The sequence below is a fragment of the Pogona vitticeps genome, chromosome 3 (genome assembly GCF_051106095.1).
Source record: "Pogona vitticeps strain Pit_001003342236 chromosome 3, PviZW2.1, whole genome shotgun sequence".
NCBI lineage: Eukaryota > Metazoa > Chordata > Lepidosauria > Squamata > Agamidae > Pogona > Pogona vitticeps.
This window is the reverse complement of record NC_135785.1, coordinates 25,413,182-25,419,202: the sequence shown is the minus strand read 5'-3', so window position 1 is coordinate 25,419,202 and position 6,021 is coordinate 25,413,182. Positions and strand designations below refer to the sequence as shown.

At 44.1% G+C, this 6,021-nt stretch overlaps 1 long non-coding RNA gene across 1 annotated transcript; it reads right to left on the bottom strand.

Annotated features, from left to right (window-relative positions):
- Positions 1-279: 279 nt before the first annotated feature.
- On the bottom strand, positions 280-5,225 carry LOC144587792 (uncharacterized). Its single transcript, XR_013542939.1, has 2 exons — positions 3,720-5,225; positions 280-3,376 (listed from the first exon to the last, which is right to left on the bottom strand). It is a non-coding gene; the product is annotated as an uncharacterized LOC144587792 (long non-coding RNA).
- Between the last annotated feature and the right edge of the window lie 796 nt (positions 5,226-6,021).

Genomic DNA, 6,021 nt, shown 5'->3' with positions numbered 1-6,021 from the left:
CTTCAGATTGGGGGCATTGTACCGAGGAGCACAAGAAATGTTTTATAGGAGGAACTGTCCTCTTAAATCCAGCTGTCATGTGGAAGGGCTAAATGCCCTTAATCCAGCTTTTAAGGATTTAGGAACTTCAAAATGTGTGGCAAAAAACTTTCCCTTTGAGATAGCTACAGTCATCTCGTAACAGTTTTGAAATGGGAGAGAAATCAAGGCGGTGTCAGATCTGCATTCCCTTACGTGAGCATACATGTTTTTCCAGTAGACATTTGAGAGGGAGTAAAATTGAGAGAATGCGAACAAACAATGGGTCAAGGAATCTGTGAAATTAGGAACATCTTGTTCTCCCAGGACAGGAAGAAGTAGAAGAGTGTCTGTTACCACGGACACTCTGAGACTCTTCCTTCTCCCACTGCTGACAGGCACTTGGGATACTTTTCTTCTCGAGGCAAGGACTGATTAATTTGCTCATTTGTCCTGTTTTCCCCGTGCATGTTCTCCCATGTGGCCAACGGTTATAACATGCAAAGTAAAATGCTTTACTTTAATTTTACTTTAATTATATATATATATTGACTTTTATTCTTTTCCATTCATGTCAGAAGCAATCCAATGGTACTTCTGGAGTGGAAAGGTCAGCTAGCAAGTTCTGTTACTGTCCAAGGGATGCCCAAGTGTGTTCTGAGATCTCATATTATGAAGGGTGATTCCTTCCTTATCCCCTAATTCTGTACTATATATATATATATTTAAAGCCAGACTGAACAATTTAAAAAAATCAACAAGTTTAAAAGTTGGAATGCTCAAAAATGATCTACCAGCTTATGCGGCCGCATGCCTGAATGAAGAATATTAAAGAGTTGTGGCAAATGTAAGACACTGGTACACAGGGAGACTGTAGCACGCAATGTGGTACACTAAGGATGGACACTTCTAGCTTTCCAGATGTTGTGGGTCTACAACTCCCATTGTCCTTCACCATTAACTAAGCTGCTTACTTCTAACAGGAGTTGTTGGCAAAAAAAACCTCCATAAGGGTGGCCCCTGCTTGCCCTTGTGTCATGTTGTGCGGAATATAGCTAAATGTGCAAGTGGGATAGACTAAGGAGTCTTTCTCATACAGAAGCAGCCTAAAGCCATAACATTATGGTCTTGCCTGAAGAAAGTACATCCTATGCAAGGTTGTTTGCTTCTATGAAACCAGAGTGGAACAGTATATAATAGTTCTCGTAGATATCCCTAAAGTAGTCCTACCATGAGGCAAACTGAGGTGACTGCCTCAGGTGGTCAGTGGTGGCTGGTGTGGTGTGGGTGTTCCCCACAGTTGGGAGGTATATCTCTGTGTTCCATCTGGCCATCCTGTAGCCCTAAGCTGTCTTGTTTTCCCTCAGCTGAGGTTAAGGATGATCTGCTATCACCAACATGAAAGTAAAATTAACTGTATATGTGGCCAACCTCTGTGGGCAGAACCCAGGGGCAAAAAAGCACCTTGTCGGGCAGCACAATGTTTTGGGACAGGCCCAGATGTTGATGCTTGATGGCCCAGCCAGAAAATTACATATTACTGATGGCTCTTCTCTTCCTGCTGTGTGTGCTGAATTTGCCTGTTCGGCAACAGGCAGGCTTTCAGTGACTCAAAAGTGAGTGCTTCTTCAATATATACTGAAGGTACGTCAGATATATGAGGGAGAAATCCCCACCCCCTGTTGTTTTGGAGGATATGGCTGAAACCAAGAGGTTCAGAGTAAAAGAAATGGGGTTCCCTGACTAAACAGCCATTTGGCAGTAGAACAAATTACTCCGCTGGTTACGGAATCTGTGTTAGAGGATTTAAAGGAGAGGGCAGATGGCCATCAACCAGTGGTGCTGCAGCGGCAGGTTTCTTGAATTGACAGAGGGTTGAGCTAGATCACCTTTGTATTGCCTGGATGTTCTATAGCCCTATTATACTTGCTTTCATTTATATGGTAGCCTGGCCCTTCTGTTGTGTTTTTCTATCTGAGATGTCTGAGGAATCTGAACAGGAACAGCTTCTGACCCAGAGTTTTCTCTTGCATATAAAATGGACATGCAAACAACTGCCTCTCCTCTTCATGCTCCTCAGTCATCACATGCAGGAAAAGATAATGGAGGGGATCACAGCAGGGCACTTCTCTCTAAACATGTGGATGAAAGCAGGAATAAGGCTTATGTCTTCTCAGAAGTATCTTCCACTGCTATCAATGGACACAGGTCTATTGCAATGACTTGGGTTTGCCTGGAACACAGCTGCAATGCTGACATAATGTGTGGTCTGGGGAATCTCCTTTGGAACAGAAGGAAATGGGCTGGAGACACGTAATGCAGGTTGGCTGTCAGTTGTGGACTGAGACGATTGATGCCTTCGGCACTTTCTTTTCTCCCTCTGCCTTGCAGCGTTGCCTTCGCTTATCATGCTGGCCCCTCCACCCTGCAGTTCTGGGCTGTTTCAAAACTTGATTGCACCGCCTGGCACTGGGTAGTAGACAACAGGGTCCTGATAAGGAGACTCAAGTAGACAATTATGACAAACAGGAACTAACCAGGGGGAGGGGGATTGGAGAGGTGTGGTTTTCTTTCCTTTCTCTCTTGTCAGAAAAGCAAGAACAGGACTGCCCTCCATCTTTTTTATTTTTAAAGCTGTGCACTTCGATTAATGGAAAATCTCACACTGTCCTCTAGCCCTAGAACTCCTTAGATCTACCCCATCATGACTTAGGTTTCCTAGTCCATCCCAACATGCTCTGCCTACCCCTAGCCTCCAAAGCCAGGCTCTGTTTCAGCCAGAGACTGGAAAGTTACCATTTTGGTTGACAGGCCTTGGATACCTCCAGGCAGCGTGGCCAGTTGGTCATCCAAAAAAGTAACTTTTCCATGCCCTCCATAGGTCCTGCCCAGCTCAGGTACCAGAATTCTTTATTTTGCTATTTGCCAAGGTGACCAATGATTACGAATTGCAGTCCAAGGATTGCAGCTGCCAATATTTCACCTTAGAGTCTAGAGACATTTGCTTTATTCTCTAACGCAGTAACATTCCTGGGATACTAACTGGTCAAGTTTCCATGACAGCAGAGGAACAGTGTAGCGCAAGTTGCCATTTTCCATAATGGTAGCTATGGATGGAATCCTGTACTTTTCATATGCTGGGGCTTGAAGAGATGTGAGTGGATATTATTTCTGTTTAGCAGAAACAATGAGATCCTGTGGTGGGGGAAGTGAGAACACGAAAAAGAAAATCTTCAGCAGGTTCCCATATTGTCTCAGTCTGCTTCTCCTTCTGCAGCCTGTCCAGATACCTTTCAGTGCTCAAACATGTTCCACCCTTCTCTGAGCACCTCTAGGAGACAAATACCAGATGCCATACCTTCATTGCAAGGAGAACAAACCTATCAGAACAAACCTATCAGTTCTAAAGGAAATCAACCCTGAATGCTCACTTGAAGGACAGATCCTGAAGCTGAGGCTCCAGTACTTTGGCCATCTCATGAGAAGAAAAGAGTCCTTGGAAAAAACCTTGATGTTAGGAAGGTGTGATGGCAAGAGGAGAAGGGGACGACCGAGGATGAGATGGCTGGACAGTGTATGCGAAGCAACCAACATGAACCTGACACAACTCCGGGAGGCAGTAGAAGACAGGAGGGCCTGGCGTGCTCTGGTCCATGGGGTCACGAAGAGTCAGACACGACTAAACGACTAAACACACATACCTTCATTTTGGTCTGCCCCATGGTAGGGGTTCCAGCCCCCATGAAAGATGAGGAGCCTGAAATTTCAACCTTTGCCAACTTGTGTGAACTGGCCTGACAATTTAAACAAGCAAGAGCTTTTGGTGCATGTGCTGTGCTATGCTGCAAAACCTCATATTATTTCAGTGTATGCTTGCTTCCTTCTCCTTCCTTCCTTCCTTCCTTCCTTCCTTCCTTCCTTCCTTCCTTCCTTCCTTCCATCCTTCCTTCTCTCTCTCTCCATCCATCCCTTCCTTTCTTTTTTCTTTTTCTTTTTTTCTTTTTCTTTTTTCTTTTTTTTGCAATCATGCTTTAAGATGAACCAAAGAGCATTTTTCTCTGTATGAAACAAGAGGTAAGTGTCAATGTTTCGCAGGAAGAGAGTCTGCCTTCAGCAAATCTGTACTTGTTTAGCAGAGAAAAGATGGGAAGAATGAATATTTATCCAATGGCATCAATTTCCTGTTTAATGTTCTCCAAAAGGCAAAAAAACCAAAAAAAAAAAACAAAAACAAACCCAAAACACAAATGTATGTATATAGCACAGACATCCTGTTTGAGCAGAAAAGAAAAGCTAGGGCTTCTCTTGTCAGTTAAGTATGAAATTGATTTACTCGGAATGGACAATTCTCTCTGTCTAACTACAGACTTCACCTTTACAAAGAATGATCACGAAGTAGCCATTCAAAGGCAGCACTGTTCCGCCTCTTTGTCTCAGTGGCCAGCCGCTGGAGGAGACAGAGAAGGGAAGTCTGGGCTCCTGCCTGGACTGGAAGATTGGGTAACGGGGAGGGAAGGAGCAGTGCAGTAGGTCAGTGGGTGAGCTGGCAGGGGAAAGGGAAAAGGAACCCACAGCAGCTGTACTTCCACGCAGATGACTTACGACAAAGGGTCACTTTGTGCCCATCTCTATGCACCACCTCAGGGAGCTGAGGGAACAACTAATTGATAAGGGGAGAGTGAGGTCCAGGAGGAAGAAGTCTGAGGGGACGCTCAAGAACAGTGTTTGGGAAGTTTCTGGGTGGAGGAGGCTCCTAAATTAAGAGCTCCCAGAAAAGTGTGATTATATTTAAAGGAACTCTTGGGGGTAGGTGAGGTTGGGTAACAGTTTAGAATCCCCAAAGGAGGAGCTAACAAGTATCAGTCCAGCCCCTCCCTCCACCTTCCTGTTTGGGAGAATGGGATTGTGGAGAAAGAAGGGAGAGAGACAAGGAGACGTGACTGGAGGGGACATCAAACACACCCTAGAGGGGAAAGAATGATGGAGGCAATTGAGCCATAGAGCCAAAGGGGTCAGAACCAGCTATGGGCGATCATATTTGTCCTCAGTGTGGGCATACCACCCGTCACTTTGAAGTGCCCCCCCGCCACAAAGGACTGAGTCTCTGCAAACCAAGTCAGATTTCTAAAAAGTCAGTAGAGGCTGTACTGGAAAATGGGACTGAGTTTATTTGTACTGTTTGTGATGCTCCGTTATGCTTTACCCATCTCCCAGTTTTAATATAGCCAATTAAGATTTCTTATACTCTGGTCATGTGTGTGAACTCAGTAATGGGGAGAGGAATTTCCCCAGAACTTATGGGGGAGTCTGGGGCTCACACTCACGCTGTGCCTTGAAGCTTTGTCTCATGGTCTGCTTATAGGTACAGAAGTGGTGGCAAACGAGGCAGAAGGAGAATGGGTTTTCTAGAACACATCAATAGCTTGTACCACTGAGGTTTCTTGTACCACTGAGGTTTCATTTTAAAAAACAGATAGAAAGGCAATGTGTAAGTTACTTTCAAGGAACATGAAAATAGAGTAGATACCTTTACAAAACTGTAATAATAATGGTAATGTACTACTTTTGACCCTCCAATTGTAACTGAGAGTAACTTTCCGAGCTCTATGATCCACCTTCCAAGTAACTCTCCCTTGCCTCCAGGGCATATCTGCTGAACCTCCCGAAAGCAGGTGTGGTTTATATCTAAAAATAAAAGAAAATAAAATTGTGGCACCCTCAGGACTCACCACAAGTCTTATATTATTGTTTGTATTATTGCTGTTCATACTAAAACAGAGTAACTATGTATATCTGAAAAACTGGTTTAATTTAGGCCTGTGTCTTATTGTTTTTTTTTTTAACTTCTGTTTCATACATTGATTGTACTTCTAAATGAGAAAGTGCTCTGGCTCATTTCCAGCCATTTCTCACTTTCCCATTTCTCATGGGAAAGAAGCGCAAACAGAAAACATGCTGTTTCTCCAAATAGGAAGTACTGCTGTTACAGCTCCTTTCTCCCTA